A 19,566-nucleotide genomic window follows, 5' to 3' on the forward strand; every position below is an offset into this window, starting at 1 on the left:
CGAAAGGGATCCATTATGGAGGCCCGATCACAACATGAAAGGAACGCAACCCGCAGTGGTGTGTCTGCGCACACGAGGGTTGCGATTCGCCGCTTCTACGCATGCGTGTGAAGTCATTTTGCACGTCTGCGCATGCGCGAGCGGTGGAACCCGGAAGTAACCCTTTCCAGTACTTCCAGGACACCGCGGGACGTAACCTGAAAGAACATAACATGAAGTGGACGTAACATGAGGTATGCCTGTACAGTGGTACCTCGGGTTACAGACACTTCAGGTTACAGACTCCGCCATCCCAGAAATAGTACCTCGGGTTAAGAACTTTGCTTCAGGATGAGAACAGAAATCATGCAGCAGCGGCGACGGGAGGCCCCATTAGCTAAAGTGGTACCTCAGGTTAAGAATGGTTTCAGGTTAAGAACGGACCTCCAGAACGAATTAAGTTCTTAACCCGAGGTACCACTGTAACCCATAGTCTGAAGCTGGCTCATGTCCAACAAAGCACACTTCAGATTAACCATAGCATAGAGTTCGGACAGCACCTTGAGTGGTGATTTATGTGAAAAGGATAGGAAAGCTTCCAATGTTCCCTTTGCAGTGGAGAGGAGAGTCGCCATTCAAAGGTTCACATAGGTTTGTTCCCATCACAACCCTGCCCATATGCAGATGATGACTGAACACAGCCAACTGAGGCTAAGCGCAGCTTATAGTCTAGATCAGGGATCAGCAACCTTTTTCAGCTGTGGGCCGGTCCACTGTCCCTCAGACCATGTGGTGGGCTGGACTATATATTTGGGGGGGGGGAGGGAATGAATGAATTCCTATGCCCCACAAATCACCCAGAGATGCATTTTAAATAAAAGCACACATTCTACTCATGTAAAAACACCAGGCAGGCCCCACAAACCACTCAGAGATAAATTTTAAATAAAAGGACACATTCCACTCATGTAAAAACACGCCGATTCCCTGACCATCTGCGGGCCAGATTGAGAAGGCGATTGGGCCGCATCCAGCCCCCGGGCCTTAGGCTGCCTACCCCTGGTCAGGGCTTATACAAGATGTCTAGGGTTCAAAAACCCTGCTCAGCTATCAAGCTAACTAGGCATAGCCTATATTGCAGGGTTACTATGAGGCCAAACAAGGCAGGGAAGAACTACGCACGCTACCACAAATTCCTTGGAGGAAGGGTGGGTAATATATGGCATAAATGTTTTTTAAAAAGGCCAAATTCACCATCTACTAGTGGTTACGAAACTGCACTACTACTACTAGCAGCAGATAACTACAACTGATTAGAGACTGATTGCCTAATTTCAGAAACCCAGAAGTAAGTTTATTTTTTATTTTTAATCTACTTGGTTACACTTACATTTTACGGCACTTCAGTCAACTCACAGAAGCTTACCTGGGGCTCTCCACTGCCATCTCCCATCCAGGTCGAGCTAAAACTTGCTCAGCTTTAACAAGGTAGCAGCATCAGTACCCTCAAACCATTATCCTGCTTCAGCTTTTCTCCTCCAGGCCCCCAAGGCACCAATTTCCCGCATGATGCATCCTGCGTTATTTTGCTTTCCGCCCCAGCAACCTCTCCTCTCACATTAACATGGGTGCATGTGCCAAAGCGACTAGGCCGTGGCTGTAAATGCTTCCAATTGCCGAAATCAGATGACGAGCCAGTGCTCCTAGCAGGTGGGAAAACTATGTTCTGTGTCCTCTTTCCCTCCTCATGAGCAGAATTTCTGCCTGCTTTTTGAGCATGGGGCACAGAAGCGATAAAGGTAAAGGGACCCCTGACCGTTAGGGCCAGTCGTGACCGACTCTGGGGTTGCGGCGCTCATCTCGCTTTATTGGCCAAGGGAGCCGGCGTACAGCTTCCGGGTCATGTGGCCAGCATGACTAAGCCGCTTCTGGAAAAACCAGAGCAGCACACGGAAACACCATTTACCTTCCCGCCAGAGTGGTACCTATTTATCTACTTGCACTTTGACGTGCTTTCGAACTGCTAGGTTGGCAGGAGCAGGGACCGAGCAACGGGAGCTCACCCCATCGCGGGGATTCGAACCGCCGACCTTCTGATCGGCAAGTCCTAGGCTCTGTGGTTTAATCCACAGCGCCACCCGTGTCCCGATAAGTGTTCCTATATGAAATGCTGGCACACAAGCATGCTCCACAACAACAGTTCGGATTAAGGCCACACTCATGCCATACATTTGAAGCCGCTTTTCAAAAGTCGTGGCTTCAGTTCAGCTGCTGTTTGTTAAAGGTGCTTAGAGTTGCAAGGAGACCCCTCACAGAGCTACAATTCCCAGAGTGACTGAACCGTCAATTCCTCTTCACAGGGAAATCTGGGAATTGTAGTACTGCCAGGGGAATAAGAGCCTTCCTATCAACAATCAGCACCCTAAATAAACTACACTTCCCATAATTCTCTGGGAGAAGCCATGATTGCTTAAAGTGGTATCACAGCACTTTAAATGTTTGCTGTGAATGTGGCCTTAGGGAAGACAGTACTACCAAGGTCTCTTAGTTTAAGTGTGAACAGGGAGGTTCGTCTGACGCCTTCCTTACATATCTTTAGGCACCAGGCAAAAAAACCCCGTTCCTCTGCTACCAGGCCTTTGGCTGATTAATATTCTACAGCTTTTTAAATGTGTTTGTGGCAGAGGGGGTTATTGCTTCGCTGATTCTGTTTTAACTACAGTGGTACCTCGGTTCTCAAACGTAATCCATTCAGGAAGACCATTCGACTTCCGAAACGTTCAAAAACCAAGGTGCAAAGGGCTGGCTGCAAGTTCAATTGGAAAAATTGAAATACACGCAGCGGAAGCCATTCAACTACTGAGGTGCGTTTGAAAACGGAAGCAATTACTTCCAGGTTTGCGGCGTTCGAAAACCGAAACGCTTCCGAGTCACTAAAAAACGAGTCACCACTGTATTTATTTGTGCTTTTATTGGACCAGAGCTCCCATCAACTCCAGCCACTATGACCAATGGTCAAGGATGATGGGAGTTGTAGTCCAACAACATTTGGAGGACCACAGGTTCCTCATCCCTGGAGCACCAGATGCTGAGAGGAAACTGCAGGGGGGTTTCAGGCTGGTTGCTATCAGAGGCAGAGTGCTGGGTTTGATGGCCCAATGCAACAAGTATGAGGGATCTTCCTCGGGAGTCTTTCCAAGGCCCAAGCCTTTCGCAGAAGCAACTTAAGGCACTTTGGTGTCGAGGGCAGCTTTTAGCACTGCATTTTAAAATCTGTTTTATTGCATTTGAAGGTGCTGGTTTTACGTCTTTCAAAATATATATTCACCCACCAGAGCCTGAGGAAATGGGCAGGTTTACAAGAAAACACTTGTGAATCACTTGAGCCTCTTTGAAGACTACTTGGAAACTACAACTGCTTCAGAACAGCAGCCAGGTTGTTAACTGGGTCCTGCCATTCTGAACATTTTTCAACAGTGTTAAAAGTTCTTGACTGGCTTCCAGTTTGTTTTCTAGTCACAATTCAAAGAGCTTATTTTGACCTGCTGTATGGATAACGGCACAAGAGGAAGGAATTAGCACGCCTGAGGAACCCCAGGCTTCACAAAAGGATAGGGGCAAAAGCGGGGGAATGGAATGGAGTGTCCTCCAAAAGGGCATGGCTGGCTTAAACAAGGGAACTCCATGCTGCATTTTGCTGCAGGTCTCACTGATAAAGCTCTGAATGACCTGGGATCATAATACCCAAATTACTGAGGTTTCTGGTGGACCACTTTTGGTGCCCATGAGGTTCAGCTGGCCCTTACCCAGATGCCAAACAAGAGGTGGGAATTGTTTTTGAGTAAACATTCACAGGGTTGTGCTGTATAAGTACTTTGCTTTAGCTAGGCTAGCTGAAAAATCTATGAGAGCTTTCCCCTCCACAAGACATTTAAAATTGGAATATGAATGCACGTTTTATCTGACCTTGAGTTTGTGTTTTATTCTTTTAATTGTCTCATTAGCAGCACATCTTTCAGCTCTGGCATGAAAGACACCTTGAACTTTTCAAGTCACAGAATTCTAAGTACACAAGCCCATCAAGGAAAGGAGAGTCTGTAAATCTGCGTTTTGTTACCAAGTCTGCGCTGTGGGATCATAATTATTATTATTATATTTGTTACTCACCCTTGACCATAAGGTACCAGGGTGAATTATATCTATATATTAAAAAATGCAATACAACAAAATAAAACAAATAAAATAACTCTACCCCAAAACACCATATAGTATACGTGTCAAATAAGGTCCTTTTTAAAGGCTACATCAACTCCAAGTTGAAGAAAACATAGATTTTTGTAGTGCATACTCATGAAAATCGTTGATGAGAGGTATTTGACTTTGCTAACTCCTGAGAGGAACCAGAGCCCCAGGGGAGGCCGTTTGTAACTGTATGTATGGAGCTCTGAAGCAAAATCTGCCTTAGTAAAAGCGGGAATAGGAAGGTGTCAGAGAGTCTAGGAGAGAACAGTTGCCCCAGTATAGGGACAGCCCTATCATTATGCAGAGTGAGGCGGATGCCTCAGGAGGGGAAATTTGGTTGTCATTAAAAGAAGCACAAATTTATTATTGCTTTAAAGAAGTGGAGAAGCACTTGTGGGATTGTGCCACAAAAAGGGGGGGAAACAACTTGATGGGCCGCTGGCACTAGGCACCATGACAGGAGAGAAAAGGGGAGGGCACTATGATGGGGGAACACCATTTGCTCCTCTGCCTCAGGCAGCAAAATGTCTTGGACCAGCCCTGACACTGTGACTGTTCTGTCTGAAACTTCCTTAATAAAATACAGTATATCACAGTAAATTGGAAATTACAGTGGTACCTCAGGTTAAGTACTTAATTCGTTCTGGAGGTCCGTTCTTAACCTGAAACTGTTCTTAACCTGAAGCACCACTTTAGCTAATGGGGCCTCCTGCTGCTGCCGCGCCGCCGGAGCACGATTTCTGTTCTTATCCTGAAGCAAAGTTCTTAACCTGAAGCACTATTTCAGGGTTAGTGGAGTCTGTAACCTGAAGCGTATGAAGAGTATGTAACCCGAGGTACCACTGTACTGCTTTTGGTTACACTAACAGTGTCACATGAAACACCATCTCTAGTTAAGGAGCAGGGCTGAGGAACAATGGTCAATAGTGGGGGGTTATGGGACTTGTAGTCCAACATCATAGAAGACCAAAGCAGGGCCATCTTAAGCATATGTGGCGCCGGGGTACAAAGATCCACCCAGCACCCCCCCCCAAGTTGCCCAGAGTTGTCGACATTTTTTTAGGGGGGGAACCCCAAAGTTGTTTACCTTTTTAAGGAAAGGTTCCCCAGAGTTCTCGACCTTTTTTAAGGGAGCTGACACCATGCTTATCTCTGCTCAGGAAAAGAAAACAGGAAACATAAGGAGCCTAGCGCAACAAACCAGCCCAAGGCGTCAGGCCCAGGCGCGCAGGAGGGTGGAGCCAGCCGGCCGCCTCAGCACCTTGCTGGCTAGCTCGCCCCCGAACTCGTGGCCCAGAGCCGACCACAGCAGAAAAGCGCTCCAACCAACAGGCAGGCTCTTCCCCAGACTCCAACTCTCGGGCCCCGGACTCTCAGCCTGGCGCCCCAGAGAGCCCGGCGCCCGGGTGCCCCGCACCCCTGGCGCCTATGGTAAAGATGGCCCTGGACCAAAGTTTAGCCACCCCCAAGGCTCCCAGATAGCAGTACTACTCTGAAAGGCCCAAAGGAAACATCATATGCTCATTGTTGTTCAATGCAGACTTAACATTACAAACGTAAACCACCGTTAAAGTCTTATTGTTATTCCTTGCCAAAAGGAAGTTGGGGAAATGTGAAGATTTGTGAGGGACAATACAGTGGTACCTCTGGTAATGAACTTAATTTGTTCCGGAGGTCCATTCTTAACCTGAAACCATTCTTAACCTGAGGTACCACTTTAGCTAATGGGGCCTCCCACTGCCACCGCCACACAATTTCTGTTCTAATCCTGAAGCAAAGTTCTTTACCCGAGGTACTATTTCTGGGTTAGCGGAGGTTGTAACCCAAGGTGCTTGTAACCCAAGATACCACTGTATGTCTCTCCCATATCAGTCTCTACAACCGCAGAATGCACTGTAACCCTCCAATGGTTTGACTTCTCCATCAAAGGCACACTCATCCATTGTCTTCTGAGACAGACATATGCCAACAAGTTGGAGTAGGTATAAGGTAGCTTCCTAAGATAATAAATAACCTTTACACTTTCTTCATTTGCCTTTTCAGTCTAGTTCCTACCTGCCCCCACACAGGGACTAACTAAACCTTCCATCCATCTTTCCAACCTGGACTTTCTGTGCTCTATCTTTCTCCTAGTCTGGCTTCAGAATATGGCACCCCGGGCATTGTTAGAGAACTAAGAGAGGGAAAGAAGGAGGGACTCTGGCCAGAGCCAAAATGAGCAGCAGAAAGGAGCCTGCAAAGATTTCCATGCCAGCACATTCTCCCAGGAGATTAACAGTGTGCTATGGGGAAAAGGGGAGGGCGATCTTTAACAAAGCTGTTTCCCAAATGAGATTTTACAAAACTACAACAGATGTAGAGGGAAGGAAGAGGGGGACTGGTAAATTATTAACCTGTTTGGCTAATTTGCAGATTGAGAGAGAGAGAGAGAGAGCGTACGTTTGTGCAGCAGCGCAGAACAACTTAATACAGATTTCTTGCAAAACACAAAACTAATTTTACTGATCGAGTCCACGCTGGCAACAAGAAATTGCTGCAAATGCAGATAACACACCTTCATCGGGGAGACCCCTTGCGAGCATTCGGTAGCTGAGAAAGAGGAAACATGCCCAGATCTCCTGCATGCATTATCTGTACTGGAGATCAAATATAAAGTATTTGGCTTCTTTGACACACTTCCTTCACCTGGAACTAGCAGCTCCCACAAACACCTTACTGTGATTCATTTTGTCACTTGTGCCAGGAGCTTGTGGCTGATGTAGAAAAATGAGCGGGAGCCAGAGCAGAGGCTTAAGGAGATAAAGGATGATAGCTACGGGATAAGAGTGATGAATTTAGCAAGGATATTACAAACTGTGCAACAGAACGCTTCCCATCACGTCTCTGGCTACTGCAGACTGGCAGGTGCTTTCCATCTGCTGCCTTCTGTGATTCCTTTCCCTGTCCTGTGATTGGGGCACATCAGAAACTTAGGTAAAGGTAAAGGGACCCCTGACTGTTCTGTCCAGTCGCGGACAACACTGGAGTTGCGGCGCTCATCTCGTTTTACTGGCCGAGGGAGCCGGCGTACAGTCATGTGGCCAGCATGACTAAGCCGCTTCTGGCGAACCAGAGCAGTGCAAGGAAACGCTGTTTATCTTCCCGCCAGGGCAGTACCTATTTATCTACTTGCACTTTGATGTGCTTTCGAACCGCTAGGTTGGCAGGAGCAGAAACTGAGCAACGGGAGCTCACCCCGTCACGGGGATTCGAACCGCCGACCTTCTGATCGGCAAGTCCTAGGCTCTGTGGTTTAACCTACAGCACCACCCACGTCCCTATCAGAGACTTAAGCAAGCCTTAATCTCTGCATGTGCAGGTACTTCCTTGCTTGCCACTGGAAATCCTTCACCTTCAGTGTGAGGATTGTTGGCATATTTGAATGTCATACCAATGGCATTCAATCAGAAATACTGCTGGCTGTCAGAGAGCTATTTCGGCCATAATGAGATCATCTTGTGAGTTTAAGGTAGGAGATGAACAGAAGTCCCATTGTCAGTCTTTCCTAAAAAGCACCAGAATGAACATAGGAACCTGTCAGTGTCAGATGCTTGGTCCGTCTAGGTTGTTTTTGTCCACACTGATTGGCAGTGGCCCTCCAGGGTCTCAGACACTCGTCTTCCCCAGGCAAAGTATGTGAAGCTCCTCCCCCCAAATATCACAGTATTGTGGACTTTTCATAGAATTGGAAGAGACCATGAGGGTCATCTAGTCTAACCCCCTGCAATGCAGGAATCTGTTCCCCAACACGGGGCTCGAACTCACAATCCTGAGATTAAGTCTCATGCTCTACTGCCTGAGCTATCCCAAAGCATCAGTTGGGAGCATATCTTAACTATTTTAATGCTCCCATGAATTAAAGGTAAAGGTACCCCTAACTTTAGGTCCAGTCGCAGACGACTCTGGGGTTGTGAGCTCATCTCACTCTATAGGCCAAGGGAGCCGGCGTTTGTCTGCAGACAACTTCTGGGTCATGTGGCCAACATGACTAAGCCACTTCTGGCAAACCAGAGCAGCGCACGGAAACACCGTTTACCTTCCCGCCAAAGCAGTACCTATTTATCTACTTGCACTTTGACGTGCTTTCGAACTGCTAGGTGGGCAGGAGCAGGGACTGAGGAACGGGAGCTCACCCCGCCGAGGTGATTCGAACTGCCAACCTTCTGATCGGCAAGCCCTAGGCTCTGTGGTTTAGACCACAGCGCCACCAGCATTCCCCTCCCATGAATTAGTCATGGCCAAAATGGCCCATTCATGGGCTGAGGAGGGCTTTTCCTCGCCTTGTCCATTTCAGACAATCAATAAATAAACACCCCCACCTCACTGCCTGCTTTATTATGAGTGAACAAGGCACACAGGTAAGCAAAATACAAGTGGGTGCCCCATCACATTTGCCTCAACCCTCCGTCGAGGTCTAACTTAATCAGTGGTATTTCTGAACTTTCAGCTTTCCCCTCTATTTAGACCAGTGGTTTTCAAACTTTTTTTCCTCTGGGCCACACTTTCAGAACAAAACTTTGCTCACTGAATTAGTTATTGATAAGAAATACATTGGAAAACACAAAGAAGTAACTCCTAGCCGTGCTTGATTTACAACAAAGAACACAACTACCGGTACTTTGTATTATTATCACGGGACTCCCAGAAAAGTATAAAACAACACAGCTACATGAGAACATGAATCATTCCCAAAATATAATTATAAACAAGTCTCTTAAATATGAAGCAAGTATACAAACTCCATGAGAGGTGTGCGCTTGCTCTTGCCGGGTAATCTCATTTATGTGAGGTCTAATTTGAGACAAACTCTCATCTTCTCACACAAAGAAGCCTTTCTCTTTTCTGATCTTTTGTATTTGTTGAAAATTCCTGTTCACAACAATATGTTGTCAAGATCCATAGCAGAATAGCCAATATTCTTGAAGAGAGGCTTGGATACTGTTTCTGGTTGTATATCTCCCCCCCCCAAAAAAAAAATATTTTGATACTATACTATGCTGTACTCTATTACAATGCACTGACATGTTTAAATGTTTCTTTAATTGTCCATGAATCTTTCCGTGACACTTACCACACCCTTTGAGAACCACTGCAAACCTTCCCACACAAACTTGCCATGTGCTTTACTTTTCTGCAAGGCCATTTGTAAACCTTGAAACCATCGTAGAACTTTTAACAATACTAATAGCTGCTGCAAGTACCTGCCGTGTGTTTGGGTAGCCTGCGGCCTATTTTACAAACGTTGAGAGCATCCAACACATTCAAGGCCACCCAACGATGAAAAAATGGAAAACTGGCCTGCGTTTCCTGCAGAAGGTGAAAGTTCTCAGGCACAAACAAGGCTTTGCTGCTTCCAGTGCCAGGACTCCAGAAGTGCCATGAATCTTTAATGTCCATGCTTTTTTAATAAAAGATGTTATATAATTTTCTTTTTAGGATGACAACCAGAGATGTCGGCCTTGAATGCACACACCAATACCTCCAGTCTCTCAGCTACCCTTTTTCTCCAACTATCCCAAAACGTTTAAATTAAGACCCCTGCAGCACCTTAAAAAGGAACAAATTTAAGAAGGAATAAATCTTTGTGGATTCATGTGCTAGTAAACCACCCATGCGGGCTCATCATGCATGTGTCTTCCTGCTTTCACCTTTTTAACCTCAACTTTGAAAACAATTCTTCTCTCTACTATGGATGCATTGTATACCCCACACCTCATGACCCTCCTGTTGTGGCTGGACTCCAACTCCCATCAGCCCCAGTCAGCATGGCCAATGGTCAGGCATGATGGGAATTGTAGTCCAGCAACATGCACAGTCTCCCTCTCAATCTGTCAATAAGAACAGGTTGACAATGGAACCAATAGAGGGAAAAGTGTTCTCCCTTGCTGGAAATCTTCAAACGGATGCTGAACCATCATGTGCTCAAAAGTTTTGCACTGGCTGCCCATACGTTACTGGGCCAGGTTCAAGGTTCCTGGGTCAATTTACAAGGCTCTTAACAATTTGGGCCAGGGATACCTCAAGGACTGCCTGACCCTTTATATCCCTGCCCTGATCACTGAGGTCTTCAAGGGAGTAACACTGTTAACGGTCCCCCATTGCTTGGATGCACCGGAGTCGTGCTCTCAGTATTGTGGGCCCCACTTTACGGAACTATTTCCAGCTAAGGTCAGACAGGTTCCCTCCCTACTGAACTTCCAGTGCCATCATTATTATTATTATTATTATTATTATTATTATTATTATTATTATTCCAGCAAGCGTTTTAACTGATTGTTTTATTTTATTTTTGTATTGTGTCTTTGTAAACTGCTACTGTAGTTAAAGTGGCGTATAAATTGTTTAAATAAATGAATAAATCGCAAGCATGCATAAGCCAACAATTGGGTGTTCCCTGATCACACTACAGAGTAAAAGGTAAAAGGACCCCGGATGGTTAAGTCCAGTCAAAGGCGCTCATCTCGCTTTTCAGGCTGAGGGAGGTGGCGTTTGTCCACAGATAGCTTTCTGGTCATGTGGCCAGCATGACTAAACCGCTTCTAGCGCAACGGGACACCGTGATGGATAATAATAATAATAATTTACTATTTATACCCCGCCCATCTGGCTGGGTTTTCCCAGCCACTCTGGGTGGCTCCAAACAGAATTAAAAGCACAATAAAACACCAAACATTAAAAACCTCCCTAAACAGGGCTGCCTTCAGATGTCTTCTAAAAGTCAGACAGTTGTTTATTTCCTTGACATCTGATGGGAGGGCGTTCCACAGGGTGGGCGCCACTACCAAGAAGGCCCTCAGTGCACGGAAACACTGTTTACCTTCCCGCCATAACGGTACCTATTTATCTCCTTGCACCGGTGTGCTTTCGAACTGCTAGGTTGGCAGGAACTGGGATAGAGCAACAGGAGCTCAGCCCGTTGCAGGGATTCGAACCGCCGACTTCCACCGATCAGCAAGCCCAAGAGGCTCAGTGGTTTAGACCACAGCGTCACAGTGAAGGACTGTTGAGAAGCTGGACAGATGGAGGCATGGGGCATCCATAACCTTCAGTGTCCATGCTGCACATCAGATTATGAAGGCTCTTGCTTAGAAAAACCTGGTCTTACAGACACCTTGTTCCTTGCTGCAAGAGACTAACATGGCAACCCTCTGCGACTGCAAACATACGCTGGGAGACCACAGCACCAAATATAGTCTTCCAAAGCATTCATTTGTACACATGGTTATATTGGGGCTCTCTTCTTCTCACACCCACGCACCCGGTGACTTAGCCTCTGCTGAACGAATGAAACGAGATCTCGGCACCACCCACTTGACCCCAGTGAATCAAAGAGCCGGCAGCCAGCAGCAGAGTTGCCAGATGTCCTTCATTTAAAGGAATGTCCCTTCCTCTCCCCCAAGTCAACCCGGCACAGCGTCCCATGGAAGTGGTCCATTATTTCTGGACTTTTGACCCAGCAGCATTGTCAGCTTGATTGGAAATGCAGCTAAGTGGCTTGGGGCGCAGATGCCCCCAAGGCCCGCAACAGAGGATGGGGCGACAATAGGATTTGGCCTATAAGAAAAGGCGGTGGCTTAACAAAGCACCAAGCCCAGCCTCTGCCTGGAGGAGAGGGAGCGAGGGCCTCCCCCCTCCTCCCCAAATCTTCAGGGACTCTTCCCATTTCTCTCCAGCGCAGGGGCTGACATCTGCTGGCAAACGGTCACACCACAATGTGCTACATTTGCTCCTCTGCAGGCAGCGCAAGGTGATGAAAGTGGCCGTCTGCCACAGCTATTAGTGAAGAGAGCCTTGATGCTCCCGCTCCTCTCTTTTGATTTGCATCTGACACACTTGCAAAGGAAATCTCCTGGCAACCCACCCACAGCGCAGGCTCGGGCTAATAACGCTGTCCTTCCCAAAGCACGAATTCCCTCTCTCAGGGTCAGCCACAGCAAAGTTTGGCAACTTTTCCAAAGAAACGCACTTATTTTGTACTATGAGTCCACAGCTAGTAATATTTATTGTCAGGGTAGATTCCCAAGCCTACATTGCTACAGGAGGAGAACTGGTCCTTTTGGGGAAGAATTGGTGTTTTTTTAAAAAAGGGGGAGGGTCTCACATCTCAGGTTTTCTGTACTACAGTGGTACCTCTGGTTACGTACTTAATTTGTTCCGGAGGTCCGTTCTTAACCTGAAACTGTTCTTAACCTGAGGCACTACTTTAGCTAATGGGGCCTCCCGCTGCCGCTGCGCTGCCAGAGCACGATTTCTGTTCTCATCCTGAAGCAAAGTTCTTAACCTGAGGTACTATTTCTGGGTTAGCAGAGTCTGTAACCTGAAGCGTACGTAACCTGAGGTACCACTGTATTCAGTAGCTAGAGGGCCTGTGGGAAAGGCAAAATGCCACTAGCTGTTCTCACAAACTCTCCCAGCAAGGGGATACTTGGTTTTCTTAACCCCCCACCCTGAAAACAAGCTCAGTTATTCCAAACTGAAAGGAAAGCGTTCCCAAACGAAATGTCGTATTGACAGATTACATCCCCATTGGGTGCACTAATGGTAATAATGACTCCTTTACAGGGAAATCCCAACCGCGTCTAGCCCAGAAGTTCTGCTGGATTCAAATGGGAGGAAGGGCTGTTGCTGAGCGGCAGAGCTTCTGCCCTGTCAGCAGAAAGTCCCAGGTTCGGCCTCCAGGAACTCGCAGGTTCAATCCCCAGAGTGGGATTGTCCAGCGTCCAAAATGCTGGGGAGCTACTGCCATTTGTGTAGTGACAACACTGAGCTAAACTGGCCACTGGACTGACTCAGCAGAAGGCAGCTTCCTATGTTCCAATGGGGTTTACTCCCAGGTTAAGTGGCGCTTGGATTGCAGTCTCAGTTCCAACCCAACCGGGGTCAGGGGAAAATAGGACCCCGCCTGCTTTTACCACTATCTTATCTTTTTTAAAAATAATGTTTTTATTGGGTTTTCTGCAAGCGTAACAAACATCACAAATAAACAAAAGAGAACAAACACTACAACAACAAACTAAAAAATAAAAATAAAGTCACTTTGTTATTCTGAAATCTGATGAATGAACACAAAGGCTATATGCTCTGTCCGAGGCTGCATGATGCAGAATTCCAGTTGTTGGGAATCACAGGTGAGCAGTGCTGCTGTGCTCATGTCCTGCTTGGAGGTTTCCCATAGGCATCTGGCTGGCCACTGTGAGAACATGATGCTGGACTAGATGGGCCACACTGGCCTGAATCAACAGGGCTTGTCTTGTGACCTTATGGCTTGAGCTTTGCATGGACCAAACTACACATGATGCTAACACTCAGCTTGGCACTGCAAGTGTCCTTCCCTATTTTTAGCCATAAACATCTGCCTCTGGGGGGACCTGATCCAGACTGGGACCACAGCCTGCAGGAGTCAGGGGTTTAACCCAAGCCACAATCCTGACCCCCCCAAAAAAAAATCCAGAAGGGGAGATCCTCTGTGTGAATTATAAACTCTGTTAATAAATGAATCTGCCTTAAATGAACAACTTCTAACATGCTCACAAAGCACACACAGGCTTGATTCTGAATTAATTGCCATGTAATAACTACCGTTTGCCCAGGATACTGTACATAAATTTTTTACTACCTCATTAACATGCACAGAGGGGGAAAGAGGCTGAATCCCATTCGCCTCTTTGATTGGGGTGATCACAAAAGGATGGTCAAATGGGGAACTAAACCCAACAATTAAGTGATTTTTAAGCAAGTGGTTGTTGGGGGTTTTTTACTCAGAAACCGCCAACTCTGCAGACAAAGTTCTTGCACACCATCAAATCTGGGCATGCTTAGCCTAAAAGTTGGAGGTGAGAGTGCAAACTGAGATCTTCTTTACTTGTACTGAACATCTCCGTGAATCTTGTTGCTTAACAGATCACAAGAAGGATGTGTGTAATAACGTACACAGACAGGGACACTCCCTGTTCCAAACACAGAGCAAAAATCGCTGGAACCTTTGCAGGAATATCGTCAGGGACTTTCCCTCCCTAAAGTCCTTCAGCCTCTCCCCCTAAGCATGCACATGGGCAAAAAAGTACATCAGCTATTCTGTTCCCCCTCCCCATTGCGCGCCCCCCAACTTCCCATAATATAGGCAGGTTTCAGAGAGGAGCATGGGGCTCTCCCCACATCCACCCCACTTCTCCCTCCTTCTGGTAAGCAGGTTTCATGTTTCTTCCTGAGCTCCCAGTGGGACAAACAAGCACCTCCATCTGAACAAAGGAGGCAGAGGGGGGTGGGACCAAGTCCAGCCCTCCAGTGCTCGGAGGGGAAGGGTCTCTGCTGCTGCCACTGCTGGAGGGCTCTCCTCCCCCCCCCCTTTCCTCCTCCTCCAGACAAATGGGACAGGGAGATGGGGGCCACTCTAGAGGGCTATGATGGCTGAAACCGAGAGATTCCCAAGGAACACTGCTGGTCTCTTTGGAGGGAAAAGTCCAGCCAAACCCATCTTCCCTTGGCAAGGCTTAAAAGTGGCAGAAATGCGCCCTTATTCACACACACACACACACACACACACACCCCTCTTGCTAGGCTGCCGGGGTGGGGCTGCAAGCGAAATGGGGGAGGCGAGCGCGCAGGCAAGAATAAAAGGGTCATTCTGGAAGGCCGGAGGCTCTCCTTGTAAACACACCTCGCTCTCCCGAGGACGCAGCGGCCGGCCAACTCACACACAGACACACACACACAGATGTGTATACAAGCGCTCCTCAGTGCCCGGCGAGGGAGGCGATGCCGGCCTCCCATCCCACCCCCCAAAACCAGATCGGAGGCCTCCCAAATAAGTTCCGAGGGACCCGGCCAAAGAAGCCGCCCAAACCCGATGCCCTTTTGCGCGGCGTGGAAAAGTTCCATTCAAAAGCCGCGTGCGCCGCCTCGATTGCGCCGGGAAAGGGAAGGGAAGGGAGGGTAGGGGGAATGAATGGGCGCCGGAGGGGAAAACTTGGGAAGACGAGGTGCAGAAAATGAGAACCGGGGGGGGGGGCGAGACGGGGGGGAGGGTTCTGCGCGATCCCCCTTTCCACCATTCTCAATGCAAAAAATATTAAGCACACATACCACAAAAAGCCCACTTTCCCTTCTTTTCTTTTCTTTTTTGCTGCTGCTGCTCCCAGCCCAGGCAGAAGCCACCAGGTCTTGGAGGGAGCGTGCAAACAAAAGAGAACGCAAATTTAGCCGGGGGTGGGTGGGGAAAAAACAAGCGAGCAACTCACCCAAAATGCCATCTCCGGCGAAACTGCACCGGGAAGGAGGCGGAAGAGAGCAGGGGCGCTGGATCAAGTCGTCTTCTCCCTTCTTGCTCCAGGACAATAATAAGGGACGTGAAAGCAGTTAAGTAGCAGAGCCTCTTCCGCGCACAGCACTCTTACGCACCAGCTGCAGCCGCCAGGGTCCCCCGTCACCTTCGCGCTGGGTGTGGGTGTGTGTATGTGATGTGTGTATGTGGGGGGAATTCCAACTCCCGGGATCGTGCCTGTGTCAACAAGCCCCCACGGTAATCCCTCCTCTTCCTTGGGCTGCGCGGAAAAGGCACGGCTCCTCCAGGGACCGGGGCGCCCCAATCGATCCGTCGAGTTTCCTTGCAAGAGAGCGCGGCGCGCACACTCACACGCGCACAAAAACCCGGGAGGGCGACGCGGCTGCTGCTGCTGCTGCTGCTGTGTGCGCAAAAGTAGTTCTGCGGCCGGCCCGCCGCTAAGCAAACAAGGAGGCAAGGCGAGGGAGCCCCTACTGAGAGCGAGCGGCTACTGCAAAGAAAAAAAGAGGAGAGAGAGAGTGAATGAAGGGCGGACAAAAGCCAAGCCAAGCCCCCTCCTTCTCTCTAACCCCCACAACTCCGCCTGGAATGGTACACAGCGCTGAACCCAAGTGGGGAGATCCCTTTGGCAACATAAGGCGGACCTAGGAGACCACCGCGCTGCCTGGGACTTTATTAATCCCCGGCCCGTAGAAAGGGGTAAGACAGGAGCGCGTGGGGCTCCATGCGTTCGCCCCGCTCTCCAGCCAAGCCAGGCTTCGGAGTTTTGTTGGTAGGTAAGTTTAAGAGGCCCCTTCATGGATCACTGCCTTGCCGTGGCGAAGAGACATCACTTTGCCAACAAAGGTCCGTATAGTAAAAGCTATGGTTTTCCCAGTAGTGATGTATGGAAGTGAGAGCTGGACCATAAAGAAGGCTGATCGCCGAAGAATTGATGCTTTTGAATTCTGGTGCTGGAGGAGACTCTTGAGAGTCCCATGGACTGCAAGAAGATCAAACCTCTCCATTCTGAAGGAAATCAGCCCTGAGTGCTCACTGGAAGGACAGATCCTGAAGCTGAGGCTCCAATACTTTGGCCACCTCATGAGAAGAGAAGACTCCCTGGAAAAGACCCTGATGTTGGGAAAGATGGAGGGCACAAGGAGAAGGGGACGACAGAGGAGGACGAGATGGTTGGATAGTGTTCTTGAAACTACCAGCATGAGTTTGACCAAACTGTAGGAGGCAGTGGAAGACAGAAGTGCCTGGTGTTCTCTGGTCCAGGGGGTCACGAAGAGTCGGACACGACTAAATGACTAAACAACAACAGCTCATCGACAGCATACCTTACAAAATCCAGGTGATCCAAATTGGGATGCTCTGCTGACACATGCCAGAGTGCCAGACCAAAAAACAGGACATTCTGGGATTCAACCAGAAGCCGGGATGACTTCTGTAATTCCAGGATGTCCTGCTTAAATCGGGATGGCTGGGCAGCATGTGGTACAGCCCCTACTTTGCAGATGAAAGGTCCCAGGTAGGACTATGACTCTTGAGAGTCCCATGGACTGCAAGAAGATCAAGCCTCTCCATTCTGAAGGAAATCAGCCCTGAGTGCTCACTGGAAGGACAGATCCTGAAGCTGAGGCTCCAATACTTTGGCCACCTGGTGAGAAAAGAAGACTCCCTGGAAAAGACCCTGATGTTGGGAAAGATGGAGGGCACAAGGAGAAGGGGACGACAGAGGACGAGATGATTGGATAGTGTTCTCGAAGCTACCAGCATGAGTCTGACTAAACTGCGGGAGGCAGTGGAAGACAGGAGTGCCTGGCGTTCTCTGGTCCATGGGGTCACGAAGAGTCGGACACGACTAAACAACTAAACAACAACAAGTTTAAGAGGAGGCCCATCACCACCCAAGATCAGGCCCTCGTTCAATGGATAGGATCGGGTCAGATGCCCCCCCCCCAAGTGCCGAATGCAAATGATGCAGACTTAACTGGATGCACCAGCCACTCTCAGTTTACATGGGGTTAAGTTCTGGGGAAAGCACCAACATCACATATAGTCTAAACACATTGGTGGGATTACCAAAGTCTTTCCGCCCCCTTTAAAAAAAATATTGCCAGGCACATAAAAGGTGAAGATGTTAAATGTGCATAAGTTGCATGTGTGCCTGTGTATTATTAAAGAGGCTTTGAAATGTGGTAAGCCAGCCCTGCTGCATTCTGGGGACCGAGATATCCGCGCCCAAAAACTGCCCTGGGGGTGCCCACTGTGTGCCATGCTCCCCTCATCCCTTGAATTCATACTAGGTTACATACGCTTCAGGTTACAGACTCCGCTAACCCAGAAATAGTACCTCAGGTTAAGAACTTTGCTTCAGGATGAGAACAGAAATCATGTTCCGGCAGCAGTGGGAGGCCCCATTAGCTGAAGTGGTACCTCAGGTTAAGAACAGTTTCAGGTTAAGAATGGACCTCCGGAATGAATTAAGTTCTTAACCCAAGGTACCACTGTACATATCAGTGGCCGCCCAGTCTCCTATGCAAGCTGCCGTGGAGAAACTGAGCATAATGCATAATGTTGCATATGAATAAAAAGATATGTAGACTTATATCATTAACCACATTCATCTCAGCAACACTGAGTAAATTATCACCAATTTGCTATTGTAAAAGGTGTGCCCATTTAGCATAATGCTCTAATGATCCCTGGCTGCAGCTATTTGCATCTCGTTGCCATCCACCCCGCATTTTACAATTTTCTCCTTCATACGCTTGCCAATTAAGATTTCACTTAATGCATCTGACAAAGTGGGCTTTGAGTCCATGAAAGTTTAGGCCATAATATATGGGCTAGTCTTTTAAGGTGCCGCAGGACTCTTTATATATCTTTTTTGCTACTGCCCCCCCCCCCCGCAATCCATACCATTATGTTGACAGGTGTTGTCATTTTCCATAAAAGGAAAGATTAATTGAAAAGGGAAGAGTGGGCTAGCAGATAGGCAATGCGTGGTTTAATATGTCAAGGCAGCATTAAAAGAAAATGTACCGTGAGCTTTCCTGTGGGAAGTACACAGCTAACATTTTCCACAAAAAGTCTGTGTGTGTGTGTGTGTGTGTGTGTGTGTGTGTGTGTGTTGCAGGGGAGTCATGGGCCCACTCTGCCATGCTAAAGTCTTGGGAGATGGATGAGTGTATGAACTGGCACATGGCCTCAACATGTGTTCGGATGTGGAGCCACCCACACCTGTAATCTGAAGAACTACTGTACTAATCAAACACCTACATCACTTTCTTGCGCAACCATCCCTTATCCCTAAGTTTGAAATGGAGTTTTTTAAAAATAGATTTCATTAAAGCTTAAAAGAAGATACAGTGGTACCTCAAGTTACATATGCTTCAGGTTACATACGCTTCAGGTTACAGACTCCGCTAACCCAGACATAGTGCTTCAGGTTAAGAACTTTACTTCAGGATGAGAACAGAAATCGTGCTCCAGAGGCGTGGCGGCAGCAGGAAGTCTCATTAGTTAAAGTGGTGCTTCAGGTTAAGAACAGTTTCAGGTTAAGAACGGACCTCCGGAATGAATTAAGTACTTAACCTGAGGTACCACTGTAATGCAAAGATTAATATCAACTACAAAATATATTTTATAATACAAAAAGATAAAAAAGGAGTCAGAATACAAACAAAAATTAAGGAAAGAGGAAAAGAAAAAGAGGGTAAAGGAGAGAGAAAAAGGAAGGGCTTGCAATTCTTCTTATGTCAGCGATATATTAAAAAATATTCAAAACATTCGCTCCAAGGTAACACGCAACAATTCTACGTTCTATAAACAAGCATTTTCTACAGTCTTCAAACCCAGATACCTTTTTCACACAAAAAGTTCATAAGGATTTTTCCATCATTAATAAAGATCAACGATTTTTCTCTAACTAAATGGCGCTGTGGGTTAAAGCCTCAGCGCCTAGGGCTTGCCGATCGAAAGGTCGGCGGTTCGAATCCCTGCGGCGGGGTGCGCTCCCGCTGCTCGGTCCCAGC

At 47.7% G+C, this 19,566-nt stretch overlaps 1 protein-coding gene across 2 annotated transcripts in view; it reads right to left on the minus strand.

The window, feature by feature from the left end:
• The window catches only part of PLXNB1 (plexin B1), a 155,613-nt gene extending 139,616 nt beyond the window's left edge, over nucleotides 1-15,997 (minus strand). The window contains exon 1 of one of the 2 annotated variants that reach the window (XM_079957669.1): nucleotides 15,498-15,997. The gene's annotated coding sequence lies outside the window, so the exon portion shown is untranslated. The remainder of the gene's footprint in view (nucleotides 1-15,497) is intronic. The other variant, XM_079957667.1, reaches the window with a different exon arrangement.
• Between the last annotated feature and the right edge of the window lie 3,569 nt (nucleotides 15,998-19,566).

This window comes from Podarcis cretensis (assembly GCF_951804945.1).
Source record: "Podarcis cretensis genome assembly, chromosome: 2".
NCBI lineage: Eukaryota > Metazoa > Chordata > Lepidosauria > Squamata > Lacertidae > Podarcis > Podarcis cretensis.